Source organism: Dermacentor andersoni, chromosome 11 (genome assembly GCF_023375885.2).
Source record: "Dermacentor andersoni chromosome 11, qqDerAnde1_hic_scaffold, whole genome shotgun sequence".
Taxonomy (NCBI): Eukaryota; Metazoa; Arthropoda; class Arachnida; order Ixodida; family Ixodidae; genus Dermacentor; species Dermacentor andersoni.
In genome coordinates, this window is record NC_092824.1 from 75,800,943 (window position 1) to 75,816,116 (window position 15,174).

The window sequence follows — 15,174 nt, forward strand, 5'->3', positions numbered from 1 at the left end:
ATTGTTCCTTGTTAACGATTTGTTGAAACTGCGGTTATGTGTGCTCTATTACGTTTAGTTTGTAAAGGAGCTCCCATTGCAATCTTTGATTCGATATCAACGATATCAACATTTTTTATATCAACTTGTTGTAATCTTTCGAACCATCATAATAAAATTGATTGTGATTATAAGCAGCTTATTGAAATAGAACGCCGGTACTAAGCAAACAAGGTGTTGGGTACTTTTGCAGTATTCACACTCCTGAGAGTAAATTCAATGCCGCAGACAGTGAGATGAAAAGGATTGCTTGGTAGGCAGTGACATACGGCATTTGGTATAGTATATTCAAACTCGTGCAGATGGTGCCTGGAACTTCATCTGTTGTAGTTGGAAATCTGATCAAGAGCAGATCTTGTATGTTCTAAAGTAAGCGCCTACACAAATGAGCTGGCGGCAGACTGTGTCTTAATTACGATGGTCGTTGTGCCTACCCGTCACTTTGTTTCGGGAAGTTCAACATGTCCAATACTCCTTTGAAATGTAATCTTGTTGCGGAATGCAATTCATTTATCGAACAAATGAGCCCGTCACTCTACTCAGCCTAAACAAGCGAAAGTATAAATTGGACCGGTCTTTAATTAAAGTGAGTGGTGCTTTCGCTGGAGAGCTTTCGACGACAGCCGGGCCTGTTTTTCCAAGCCTGGTTATCGGCTCGCAGGTCTGTGTCATCATACTGATCAAAGATATCTTTTGGTATTAATCTTAGTGTGCTCCTAATATTGATTGCTGTTTTCTGAGTAAACTCAGTGAGGAGGAGGTTGTCGGCTGTAGCCACATCTACCCTTGCTGGTATTACCGAAGTAGCGACAGCTAGAGAAGCTGGTGTTTTGAAACACGATGAAAGAGCTCGAAGGACGTGAACAAAAACAAAAAACGGGAACGCTATGGAACGCTGACCCTTTACTCAAGTTTATGAGAAGAAAACAACGGATATATAAAACGGTTGATACAGTCTGCCAGGCGTACAAGAAGTGAGAACACAGCAGAGAAAACAAGCAAATAGAAGGCATAAGTCAGGCAAAACAAGCATGCTCACATATATATGCACAGGACTCTCAAACTTTTCATTTGTTACGGCATCGGGCGGTTGACTTAAGCAGTTATAATTAAGGGCGGTAGGGGGGGGGGGGTTTAATAGGCACACATGGGACGGCGCGTGTTTTCGTAATTTTCTTAGGTGCCCCAGAACTAATTATCTTTTATTTTGTAGGTGTTTAGCTAGTACATTCCTGAATATGTGCAAAAGATCTTGTTCAAGATATTCAGAAGTGCTTGAATTAATATTTCTATATTTGCTATTTTATTTGCTATTTTACTATTTTATTTTATAATTTTATGAGTATTGTCAAACATTTAAAACTGTGTTTGACATAAGTTTTGTGAAACTTCTGTCAAACACAGTTACAATATGTGCTTCGAACTGAACTAAAATAATAGCATTCCCATTGTAATTTGCTTCTACATAACATTTTCAACCTTTATCCAACTATATAGGGACATTTTGGCAAGAACGTGTTTTTGAATTAATATATCTACTTGAGGTAACAAGCTTCTTTTAGTTCAGTGGACGCGTAAAGCAAATTGCAACAATGCGCAAAGATTTCGCACTGATAATTGTGTTAGTTGCGGCGATAAAGGTCCTTTTCTCAGCAACAGTGTTTTTCCAAAAATCACGTTTAACTGTTAATTTACAAATCATTAAACCAAAAGCTCATCAGAGTCATGATTTAGTACATTATTTGCAGTTATTCGTTCGTAAAATCCTTCTCGGCGATTACTCTAGCTCTTTTTTTTTTTTGGATTGCTTTCGAGTTTCCAGCGAGACACCAGTGATAATCATGGGGCTCGAATTTGTGAATGAATGACCACGTTAACGCAGCGTAACATGCCAGTTTCAGCAGAATCTGTGCTTTTTCTTCGGGTTTGATGAAAAATGGGGCATTCCTGTCTTTTCAGTGCTGCATGCGAACAGAACTCGGTTTTTAATTAAATATTTTTAAAGAATTTCAACTACGATGAGCGAGTCGGTTAGTGCATGCCAACGACCATAAAGCCCATTTCCTGTGAATGGTCCGAGCTGTGAAAAGCTAAATTCAGTTACCGAGCCAAAAATATCAATTGTAGAAGCAAGAAAACAAAGCGGCTTTTTAAACGTTTTTAGCTCTTTTACCAGGAGGAGTATTGTAAAATAGATGCAAGGCCGAGCTGAATTTTCAGGGGTGAAGTAATTTTTGAGGCCATGTTTGAAACACTCCTTGTGCTCGTTACGACATAAAATTTGGAGTATATGTACTGAAAAATGAAGTATTATTTTGCATCGAAATTGTAAAAACCAATTCTTCGAAAGTAAGTGCCTGCCATTCTCCCAAGGCGATAAATACGAAGCCTTTCAATAATCCCAAGGTTAAGTTCATTATGATTCCGGACGATAACTTTAGTTTTATAGAAAAGTGGGCTGCAATCACACTTTTTGCAACGCTCATCTTAGTAGCACTACGGTGAGCATGGACAGATCATACTTATGTTCTCCTAGCCTCAAGTTCACGCAGCCGCCGCTCTCGGTGGCATACATTTGCTGCAACAACCCGCAGTGGCTCTGCCCCAGCACCTTCTTTCAACAGACGTACCTATAGGTTTTCTATGAGTAAGTTCCATCATGAGCACAAGATCGGTACATTTTATGGCGGTAGCAGTTATACGTACATTCTGGGAACATTCGCGCTGTCGGGACTGCCTTCGCCGTGCGACAAAGTGGAGTGGATACAAGCGTTAACGCTCCACTCATTCGGCTCTGCGGTCGACAGGGTCCTGCCTACCGCAACTGCCACGGGCACTGTAGCGTCGCAGCTGAGCTGCTTCGTGCGTTGGTTTGAGCGCGACTTACAGCAAACGTCAAGCTAACGTTACGTAATTATTATTTCACAGGGCGCTGATTTAACGCTAACGCCCTTTCCCGTCGGCCTCACCCCGTGCTCCATCAAAGTACGATGCCTGCAAACAACACTGTGAGTCAGCAGCGTCTGTGTTCTCCACTACCCGTCAGTCCTCGTCTTGCTGCGCCGTCTGCTACTTCAAAAGCGTGACAACGCCAACTAGCCCTACGTTGCTCATAGCAACACTGGTGACACTCCTTATCTTGCCAGCGTTGTGAGAGAGCGGGTCAGGACACTGTTCGTTCTGCCCAAGAGCACTTAGCGTCCATGCGGCATCGTGCAGACGTGTCACATCGCGTATAGTTAGAAGACAGCGTGCGGATCTCAAGCGTTGCAACGTTCAACGCTGCTATCGATGTCAATGTTTCGCCCTTCGGGGGACAGAAAGCTAAAACAGAGCCAAATATTTACGACGTACGCCTTCTACTGTGATTGCTAACATGAAACCATGTACTACTACTTTAAGGCACTAACACGTTGTTGCATGGAAACGAAATATAATCTTGTCAGGTGGACTGTCTCATTAGAGAAGTATTTATTAGATATTTATGTTGGCAGACCGCGCACATATTTATGGGATGAAAGGATTGCACGAAGAGGCGAGCATTGTCTTCCCGCAGATGATCGTATAATTTAGGGTTTTAAGAATAATTAACAATACCTTGCGGCATTGTACTCCCAGAATAAATTTACACTTGTATAATGGAAAGACGCTGCTTACAACTGCTTTCCGCAAGCATGCACTGCGGTCCAGCAGCTAGGACTTAGCAACATTCTAGAAAACGTGCTTTGAGAGCCTTCAAGCTTTCTGAACAAGTCCACATTTCAAATTATGCCGCGTCTGCAAATGCAGCATTCCTAACGCTCGAAGTTGAGTACGCTGCGTTTTTATCCTCCAGGGACGTCAAGCCCGGGGTACGCGTCAGCCGCTGTCCACAAAAAAAAAAGCAGACCATACTTTTGTCATCTTCCTCGAGTTCCTGTCGTTCATGCAAATGCTGCCTCGCATGTTTATGCATGAGAAGACCCATCCCGCGTTCATCTTTATGAGCTGCTGCTCCCGCTTTCTGTTCCCGAAAAACTTCTCGGATGAAAGTTTCGGATGGCGCAGGTCATTGCTGTAAAACATCTGTTTGACAAGCCGTCACCGTTTCGGTAGATGCTTCCAGTAATCTATAAAGTTCCAGCGAGTGGCGTACACTTGCACGCGAAATCAAAAACGGAACAAGGGCGCCTTACAAGGACAAAGTGTATTCCCGATGAAGCTCTTGATCCGGCATTCGGACTTTAATATTATGCATACGCCCTCCACTACTGCTTCGGAGGACTCGAGAAAGATGCAGTATGAACATGACTCAACAAAATAAATATAAATCGCCGAAGATGACTCGTTTGTATGTCCAAAGGAATTCCCTGGGGACAGCAGGGTCATTGCTTTTCACTCTCCATTCACAAGATGCTTGCGACTTCATACAACGCATGACACTATCCTTTGTTCAGGCAACCCCAAGTTGTTTGTTTGTCTCATTCAGCACTGTTGCCCAACCTGGGTTCGCTCGTGCCTGACTCCGCTACCTCTTGGGCTGAATAAAAGCGGTTGGCCGGAAGTAACCTGCGCACACTGCTTTCGTTCCTACACCTGCACCCGTTTTTTAGTTTGTTCAGGGACGTAAGAACTTCTCAGGTATTTCACGCGACCATACTTAGGGTGTTCGTGGCTGTATAATCGATCGTCCTTTCAGAGTTTTGTGCAGAGCATGCTTGGTTCTTTCAGGCAGCTTTACAAGCATAATTCAATGTATAAGTGGCAGCATTTTTTTATATTGCAAATTATTATGGGCGCAGGTCTTGAGATATTTATGGGTGCTTGAATTTTATTCAGATAAGTTTTCTGCACCTTCTAAATCACTCCTGCCTAATGAATTGGAGAGGCGCACAATGTTTTTTACAAAATATTTTTTATTTAACTTGGGAATACTAATTTCCACAGCGAAGCTACAGAAGCTTTATATAATATGAAAGATAAGGAATGTGGGTTTCGGCTCTCGACATATTACTATTACTATCCTAAGCATTTTCAGCAAGAAATTATACAACAGCTAGCAGACAGAGGAGTATATCGTGCTTAGGCCTCTAAGAATAATTTTGGCTATGAAAGGACTTACGCACCCATTGCTTTAATTTTTTGTACTCTACAAGCTACAATAAAACTCACTTTCTGGCGTGCGAAATCTTTCATACTATTTCATGCCACATGAAAATATATCTTTTTCTTAGAATGAGGCGGGCCAAATCAAGGAAATGAAAACCAGGATCATGAGCCTAATTAAAGAACTTCACAACAGGCAGGGTTACTTGCTGCCTTCGCTTGGCTGCCCTGTGACCACTGATGTCTTGGTTTTGTACGGCTGTCGCGTCGGCTGGTTCTATGGAAAGCAATGAAAGCAAGCTGCTCGAAAGGCAGTGTGATGATATCCGAGTGCAATGTAGTGACATCTGGGTAATGCTTCGCATTACGTGGATGGTACTACACAGGTTTTGTCGTTGTTGGGATACCCAAGGAGCCAAGTTGGCGTCAAATATGTTCACTGAAGGCAGGCACATACCCAGTTGTACATTATAAGTGGCCTACAGCCTGCAAATACCTAGTGCCACGTAGCCCACTAGCACACACACAATGTTCCTAAAGGTCCATACCCAATGGCATGTACCCAATGACACCCGTTTAACACCGAGCGACATGTACTTAGCGGCACTATGGGTCACATACTCATTGCACGTAGCTAGTAGCACATACGTACTGGCACATACCTACACTCTAAGAAAAGCTTACACCGTTTGAGTCGTATCTTGCCACACAACAATTATCACCACCTGTCTTGCCCGCATTTTCTTTCTTTAACGCTGCGAGCCCGGTACTTCCCAATAACGAACCGCATGCGCGTCATCAGCATGTCATAGCATTGCCGACGGGAAAGTAGCGGGCGCGGCGTTTTCAAGAAAAGAAACGCAAGCGACGCCGATGACGATTATTGTTGTGTGGTAGATATGCACCCTAAAGGGTGTAAACGTTTTTTTAGAGTGTAGTGCCACATAACTAATGGCACATTCCTGGTGGCACATACATTTAGACTGCAGTATTTACGAGATCGGTCTACGAAAACGTCAAGGTTTCATAAACGTTCCGTGATAAATACAGATGTAGCGTTAAGTCGCAATTAACTCGCAGAGGGCGGAGCATGCGAGCGTTTGGCGAGTGTGAGCGTAAGGCGAAAAATTCGCAGTTAGCTCCTGCTGGAGATCTCAACGCCTCAACTCTTCGTATAGCCTTCTCATGCAAGTTACTGCCGTCTCCAATGCATTAAAAATCAGTTGCCACATTTTTTTCCTTCAGAGAGACTGACAGCACAGGGGAAGATTTACCAAAGGTGCAGTGAGATTGCCCTCGCGGAAGAGCGTAAAAGGGCGAACGCATCCTTCTAATCATGCAATTATTTCCCTGTTTCTTTGATGGCAGAGGAAGTTGATTATATTGGTATTCTAGTTTTGTGAAATATTGCCCTATGTAGATCAAAGTTCGCATGCGTAGGTACAGTTTCCTAGTATTTTGTTGCCTACTAAGCAACACACCGAGTTTCTGCTTTTCCCTGTTAATAACGCCGAACGTTTGCAGCTCCCTATTGCGTAAAGAAAAAATATAAATAGAGGCCTCCAATTAGGCTGCCGCAGAATTTGCCGATTCTCAAGCATTTCAACAGCTCTACGAATATTTTGAACCTCACGCCTGGTGATTATCCGTACTTGTACACTGGTGAAAGGACACTCAAGCTTGGGGCGTCATTAAACAATTTTCTTTCCTCTCTGGAATTTATTACTGCCGCACTGGCAAATGTGGGTGGCGTGTTACAGCCTCGCCTCACCCGAGGGTTGGGGTACTGGACATTTGGAAATAATAGGTCACCTATGAAGCGCTGATGCATTGCTGGCGCACTCAATATACAATCACATGCTGCGCCACCTAGCGCATAAATATTCGTCCCCTTTCGCGCTCGTCTTCATTGTAAACAAGGGAAACGTCTTTATATATTTTTGTTTTTCTTTCAACCTTAGGCGACTAGTCGTTTAGTTTTAAGAATGTGTCAACCTTGCCTGATGAGGTTTTGTAAAACTTTGGACTACGGTGCAGTCTGACAATCATCGTCAGTTGTGTCTGCACATCAGCTCTTTGGGCCGCTAAGGTGGTCTAACGAACTAAGGAAGACTGTGAGGGCAAGGAACATTGAACATACGCGGCATGGCGGGCGCGAGCACCTCGCAGCATACGCTGCAAAGTTCAGTGGTGTACGCGTGAATCGCGTTACTATTTGTCAATGCACCGAACTCTTGAATGCCAAAGGCATCAGCCGCTTCTTTGCACAGCAGTATTACATAATAGAGTAACTGGTATATTCGAAGCAGTTGAACATACCCATACCACTCCTAACGCGTTGAATTCCGCCCGTAAACCCGAATGTCTAAGATGTTGCGCATACACGCATTCGAGCCGGTGTTCTACAGGCTTTGTGGAATGATAATGTTGAAGATTATGATGATGAGCCTTCCAATAATGCCACGTACCTGTAAATCTATCGACCACTTCTGTTTTCACCCCTCAGGGGCAAACTATTTGGTAATCAACTTCCCACGAATGGGTAATAATATTCAGGACATTTCTTTTTTTCAGTCAGACTTAAAAAGAGGTAAGCGACTCTCTCGAAGGCTACATTCTTACGACCGTGAAGCTTCCATGTTTACAATTCACTTGTGCTACGTTTTTAACTGAGCTACGTGTTTAATTTTGATTCAGCATTCCACCTCATACGCCATTGTTTTCAACGCAGAAACATAAACAGCAGCCACAACGTAGCACGCACCTTCAGCCACTTTTAAGCAGCGTCGCGTTGTCTCGACTGAGTTTCGTTCCACTGTGCGAAGCCAGATGACCGTCAGCATGAGTAAGCCACCGTATAGTACCGTCTTCATGCTGTTCGCGCAATCGCCTGCAAAAGAACAAAAATTACCTAATTACTTCTTGTTCACCACTGAAGCCCTTACGTCTTCGCTTTTACAATGGAATCGAAATATCGCGGTTGCACAAATTGCCCATTCCTTTGTAGCACTATGCAGCTATCCGCGTAACGCTCCCTCACCTTTCGTCCACCGAAGTTTAGCCGAAATTGCTCGTGGCCTTACCAAATTTTGGGAGAATGAACGGAGCACTGTCGACGTGCGAATCCTTGTAAACGCCGTGGTGCGTTAGAAGGCCTCGAATGTTTCACCGACAGAGTAGCAGCTCTTCTTGACACCGTTGCCAAAAAAAAAAAAAAGCCTCCGCGGCCAGAGTGCACACTTAGCTGCCGCTTCCACGCACAGTACGAGATGCTGTGTCATGGCGACGGACCAGAAGCCTGCTACCTACCTCTGCTCGAGAGAACAGACGCTGCATCATTGAAAGGCTGGAGAGGAGAACAGGAGCCGTATATGCAATAATAGTTCACTTCCGCACAACCGTTTAGAGGAGGTGCACTTAATGTCGACCCCACCGCCACCTGTCGACTCAGTTGATGACAAAGCAATTGCTAGCGAACGCTGGCGGCAAACAAGTGACAAGAAGACTCTCAGCGTCATCGTGGTTCTTCTTTCATTTTGCTTTCCGCAGCAAACGGCACCAGATGGCTGCGCCTGATAGTTTGCTGATGGTGTCCAAGTTATTCTCGACAGTGGCTGCAACTTCAACGCGACAGTCTCGTCCCGTCTGAAAATTTATACGGATTGTCTAAAGCCACCGTTACTGATACATCAGGTACCCAAGGTCCATTAACTATGATTTTCCCACATCAAAATCAATTTTTACGAGGAGCATGTTTGCTGGTTCTTCGAGCGCAGAAGCAACAGGCTGTCATTCTCGTCTTGCTCCGCTCGTTGGATGTTAGTAATGACGAGCATTATTTAAATGTGATTCTCTCATAGATTGTAAAGTGCGTGCGAACACAGCATGTAGTCTAGCTTTGAAGTACACTCAATACAGTCAGCGCTGAACCATCGCAGTTACTCATGGGGTTAGGAGGAGGGCCATGACCTTAGGGCCCGGTATGGATGGATCCTCCAGAGGAAGACGACGCCAACTAATGCCGTCTTCCTGTTATTAACTAAAATAAAATCTCTAAATATTATGACTGACAGCGCTTAAAAACATTATACACAGCGCCTAGAATAATTTGTAGCTCTCGCATTGCTTCGCTCTAGCAATGAGGAGGGTAAATGGGCGCTTCACTCAACGGAGCTTTAACTTCCCTAACACGAATTTCGTTAGAATAAACGTGCATTTTTCCCAGTGATTCTAGGTTTTGCATCGCGGCGTTAGCTATACCAGAATCCCATAAAAAATGCAAGGAGTGCTGAATCGAGTGCGCAGCTTCAAACGAACTGCCGAAACATGGAACGTTTCTAAAATGATGACATGAATCATGCAGTCACATCTGCCGCCACGTAGTCCACATTGTAGCAAGGAGAGGAACAACCTCGGCACTTCACTAACGGTCGGCGTAACAAGCATTCTTATGATAATCGACATATCGAACGTTAGCAATGAACATACGTTTTTATTTGGCTGTTTATCTGGCCTAATCACTGTGCTGTTGACTTGGGTAGGGAAACCTGAGAAGACAATGAAGATTGGCACGCGATATGAACCTAATTCCCAAGTCCGATGACACCAAGTCACATCTCTCTGTCAACGTACTGCGTTACACGCGGCTACTGGTGTAATTGTGTGTGTACTGGTGTAATAATTCCCGTCTTTAATAAATGGTTTCCTTTGAGCAAAGACTTGAGTGCCGGTGCCGTCCAAGCTTGTCGTGGCAAATGTGCGTCGTGTTTAGCTGCATGCCAAGCATGACTGTTTCTGGTTGATTGATTAGTATTGGGGTCAATTTAGCCGAAGCACTTCCACGGCATGCATTCAACTAACGAGAATATACGAAACCTTGCTCTATACCTTGAAGCATTCATAGCAAATGTTTACTAGCTGTCTTTGCTCAATGTACCATGCTTTGCACGTTAAGCACGAGGGCGAGAAATAAAAGTCAGTAGCTATTCTTTAAATGCTAACTCAATTTACTGAGCAAGCTGAATGGTAAAGAAAGAATAACAAGCATGAAAGTAGCTAAAAAGTTGTTTGTTGACCAAATGAGCTATTCAGCGAAGCGCGACGCCGTCTAGCATGGAAAGGTCAACACTTGTACGAGTCTTCCGACAGCAACTTCCGGGATGTGTGTTTGACTTTCCTGCAAACCGTGTCTCTAACTCGTTTCGCCCAGGTATTCGCGTGGATTTTTGATTTTGTATTTTTTTTTTCTTGTTGCGTTCGGAAGGATGTTGTGTGAGTGCCCTCATTGAGCAAAAGCTTCCGGCGAAGTTGGCGTCAGTGAGGTGAGGAAAAACAAGCATGCTTGGATATATAGCTTCACAAGTGTGCCCCGCCCGGGAAGTCTGTAGACCTTACTAAGTGGGCAAACAGAAAGTAGCGCCGATTACACTAAGGAATGAATCACAGCTGTTGTAGTCACTCAACCGTGCGCAGTAACTTCGCCTGCCACCATGCTCTTTTCTTTTTGCCTTTTACATCTTGAGTTTACAATATACCTGGATAGTTTTGCGCATTCGGCGTTACGTACAGGTGTGGCCCGTAAATTGCTGCTGGGACGAAACTCGAAAACTATTACCGCTGTGTTTGGATCACGGCATTCCCACCGCTAGCACCAAACCTACGAGTTTACCTTACGAGAGTAATCATTTCCACTGTGATACTCTCACTTCAAAATGGCAACCTGGGCATTTTCATTTGTTTCTTTCTTCGGAAGCCTCCCTTTAGGCACAGTATTATGTGTATATCGATGCACAAGCATTTGTTTTAAGTAGGTAGTCAAATACTGCATCTTGCAGCAGTCTTTCAATGAATTGTTAGTCCTTGTGATCACATTCCTCGTGTTGCTTGAAAAATAATGTTCAGTATTCTACATCGGGGAATAAAGACTGCTAATTGGGCTACATCGGGGAATATTGTGTTTGAATATATAAATATACGTTGACGTAGTAGTTCTGCGGAAACCCGCAAACCCGCTTGCCTTTGCTTCGTGTTGTCGACAAATTCGACTTCGCTCTGCCATCTGCTAGCCGCCTGGTTAGCTCAGATGGTAGAGCGGCTGCCCCGGAAAGGCGGTGGTCCCGGGTTCGAGTCCCGGACCAGGACGAATTTTTCTTCAACTTTGAGGCTTTCCTTTCGAGGAACCCGTATGGGTTTCCTTTGTAGCAATTGCTACGAACGGGTGGATGTCTGATTTTCCCTTTATTCATAAATATACGTTGGGGTTCAACTTAACGAACTGTACGTTGGCTAATGAGAGATGCCGAAACGGCGGGCTACACAAAAAAATGGGATATCATGGTGTTCCTTAACGTGTAGCCGACGCATGGTACACAAGCCCTTGTGCTTTCCCAATCCATCGGAATGCGGCTGCCGCATCCATGACAGAAATCGCTATCACATGCTCAGCAGCTCAACACGAAAGTCAGTGAAGTACGGCAGTGCGAATATATTTGCTGTTTCGCACTAGCCCCAACGTAAAGCTAATGTGTATCATTTAGACACCTCGCTAATATAGCCCATTAAACCAGGCCCCTGCTAAATCTGCCCTTGTTAGATGCCAGGCAGTACTATGTGTCTGCTAATATGAGTAAAGAAAGCCTTGGGAGCTATGCAAAGGGGGAAGGCTGCTGGGGAGGATCAGTTAACAGCAGATTTGTTAAAGGATGGTGGGCAGATTGTTCTAGAGAAACTGGCCACCCTGAACACGCAATGCGTCATGACATCGAGCGTACCGGAATCTTGGAAGAACGCTAACATAATCCTAATCCATAAGAAAGGGGACGCCAAAGACTTGAAAAATTATAGACTGATCAGCCTACTGTCATTTGCATACAAACTATTTAGTAAGGAAATCGCAAATAGAATCAGGAACACCTTAGACTTCTGTCAAGCAAAAGACCAGGCAGAATTACGTAAAGGCTACTCAACCACAGACCATATTCACACTATCAATCAGGTGATAGAGAAATGTGCGGAATATAACCAACCTCTATATATAGCTTTCATTGATTACGAGAAAGCGTTTGATTTAGTCGAAACCTCAGCAGTCATGGAGGCATTGCGGAATCAGGGTGTAGACGAGCCGTATGTAAAAATACTGAAAGATATCTATAGCGGCTCCACAGCCACCGTAGTCCTCCATAAAGAAAGCAACAAAATCCCAATAAAGAAAGGGGTCGGGCAGGGAGATACGATCTCTACAATGCTATTCACAGCGTGTTTACAGGGGGTATTCAGAGACCTGGATTGGGAAGAATTGGGGATTAAAGTTAATGGAGAATACCTTAGTAACTTGCGATTCGCTGATGATATTGCCTTGCTTAGTAACTCAGGGGATCAATTGCAATGCATGCTCACTGACCTGGAGAGGCAAAGCCGAAGGGTGGGTCTAAAAATTAATCTGCAGAAAACTAAAGTAATGTTTAACAGTCTCGGAAGAGAACAGCAGTTTACAATAGGTAGTGAGGCACTGGAAGTGGTAAGAAAATACATCTACTTAGAAACAGGTAGTGACTGCTGATCCGGATCATGACACTGAAATAATCAGAAGAATAAGAATGGGCTGGGGTGCGTTTGGCAGACATTCTCAGATCATGAACAGCAGGTTGCCATTATCCTTCAAGAGAAAAGTTTATAACAGCTGTGTCTTACCAGTACTCACCTACGGGGCAAACACCTGGAGGCTTACGAAAAGGGTTCTACTTAAATTGAGGACGACGCAACGAGCTATGGAAAGAAGAATGATGGGTGTAACGTTAAGGGATAAGAAAAGAGCAGATTGGGTGAGGGAACAAACGCGAGTTAATGACATCTTAGTTGAAATCAAGAAAGGAAATGGGCATTGGCCGGAAATGTAAGGAGGAGGGAAGATAAGCGATGGTCATTAAGGGTTATGGAGTGCATTCCAAGGGAAGGGAAGCGTAGCAGGGGCGGCAGAAAGTTAGGTGGGCGGATGAGATTAAGAAGTTTGCAGGAACGACATGGCCACAATTAGTACATGACCGGGGTTACTGGAGAAGTATGGGAGAGGCCTTTGCCCTGCAGTGGGCGTAACCAGGCTGATGATGATGATGATGATCCTCGTACACTCAGTCGTGACAAGGTCAAGCGCGAAGGCAGCAGACACCACTACGTGCCATAACTATTCAAAACCGTGCACATAAATATATCCAGGCTAAGAATGCTATATATATATATATATATATATATATATATATATATATCAGGGGCGTAGCCAGTGGGGGGGCTATGGGGCTTCAGCCCCCCCCCCCCCCCCCCCCGAAATTTCTTCGTGCTGTCCATGCACCGCCGACCAAAGCAACCGCCGGCGCCGGAAATCACTCTGGATTTTGTCTACAATGTCTTTTTCACGCTCGAAAAAACATTTAACCGCGAGCAATGCGCACTCGGGCTGGTTTTCGCGGCAACGCCCATGCACCGGGAGTCACATAACGCAAGCAGCCCCAACCTAGCACAAACTTTGCAGGGCGTGTTGATGCCGAACGGGCTCGCCGCGGCATCTCGCGGAAGGGGCAAAATCTACGAAGCGCATGGATGTAAATTTCGAAACATTATGGGCATAAAGTTCTCATAAACTTTTTATGTGAGACGTCCATTGGCATTTCCAAAGTTGTGCTTTAGATCTTCAAGTGCGGAACTTTGTGGGTTTAATGTAGTTTTAAACATTTGATGCCAAAGGTGCATTGACTTTTCCAACGTCGTGCATCAGAACATACAACGAGACAAGCCAAATCAACACAATATCAGACAAGTTGACAAAGCACGCAGCGAGGTCCGATGAGACGAATCGTTGTGGTGGTTCATTTGTGTCGTCATGTCACAAAAAATATCAACATATTTTTTTTCCCTTACACCAAAGCATCCATGTCAAGACAGTAAAGCCAGCAAAGGTAACTACGTTCTTATTTATTGTTTCTATTTTGACTTTTGTTCGCGAGGACACATTGACCGTCTTACATTTTTTGTTCTCGCTACCCTACCCGCGGGCTACCGAGCCAGCCAGAGCGTATGCGTTTTTTCTGGTGTTGTCCCGACCACCGCGCGGCGCACTTCGGTGCGCGTTCGGTTTACTCTGGCCGAGTGGATTTTCGCCTGGCAGAGTCTTGGTCGCTTTCTGGCTAGCAGACGAGAGAGAAGAAAACAATGGCCGCTCGCCGGTATAACTGTGGGGCTCGATGGATTGCACAGCGTTCGCTTGAGCGCAACTTCTTCGGAAAGTCTTGTCTCGCCGGTGTAGGATACAGAGCAGTGTGCGTGTGCTTCTCGGTGGACCAAGCGTCTCCCGTTTCCTTCAATATTAATTCGGCAGCCACACTAGGTGCCCAAAGTAGGCATTCGAGTGTGGCCAACATGCTTTCCTTTGCGTTCTTTTTAATTCTGTGTTCCCGCCCCACAAAAGACAAAAAGACATTGTCGCGGCGCAGCAAATTGTCGCATGGCGAAAGTTCGACTTTCCTACTTCTTTTGCGGAAAGTAATGGGCCACGGGACGCTGCAGTTACCGGATACTCTTACTATATTATTGCGACAGCAATTGTATGGAACTCTAGGCGCATTCCTGCCGTCGCCGTCGTCCTCATGTTCCGTATAAGGCCCGAGGGCGATAACAGCGTGACCGCGCGCTGCATGCTGTAGGTGCGAGTGAAAGCGTAGGGGTGCGGGGGGAGGGGGGGGGGTGAGCCGACAATGGCGGCTCAGTCTAGTGTGCGCAAAGGAGAAAAGTGGGGAGCGAGCGCGCCGCCTTCCGTCGCGCGCGATACATCAGGGGCAGTATAGGTGGAAGGGGGGTGGGATCTAGGATTCTGTGAATCTGTGATAGCGGAACATGTTTATTTCCCTTGTTTGACGCATTATATACGGTGATTTTTTCTTAGATACGTATATGTATTGGAGACATACGTATATTTGAATATTTTGTTGCGAGGTTTTGTGTGTGCAGGCAGTTAACTTTGTTTCCAGTAACACTTTTTTTGCTCTTTATCAAGCTGTATCT

The 15,174-nt window shown here is 44.8% G+C and overlaps 1 non-coding gene across 1 annotated transcript; it reads left to right on the forward strand.

Annotated features, from left to right (window-relative positions):
- Nucleotides 1–11,191: 11,191 nt before the first annotated feature.
- Nucleotides 11,192–11,266, forward strand: TRNAS-GGA (transfer RNA serine (anticodon GGA)). Its single transcript has one exon. It is a non-coding gene; the product is annotated as a tRNA-Ser (tRNA).
- The last annotated feature ends 3,908 nt before the right edge of the window (nucleotides 11,267–15,174 follow it).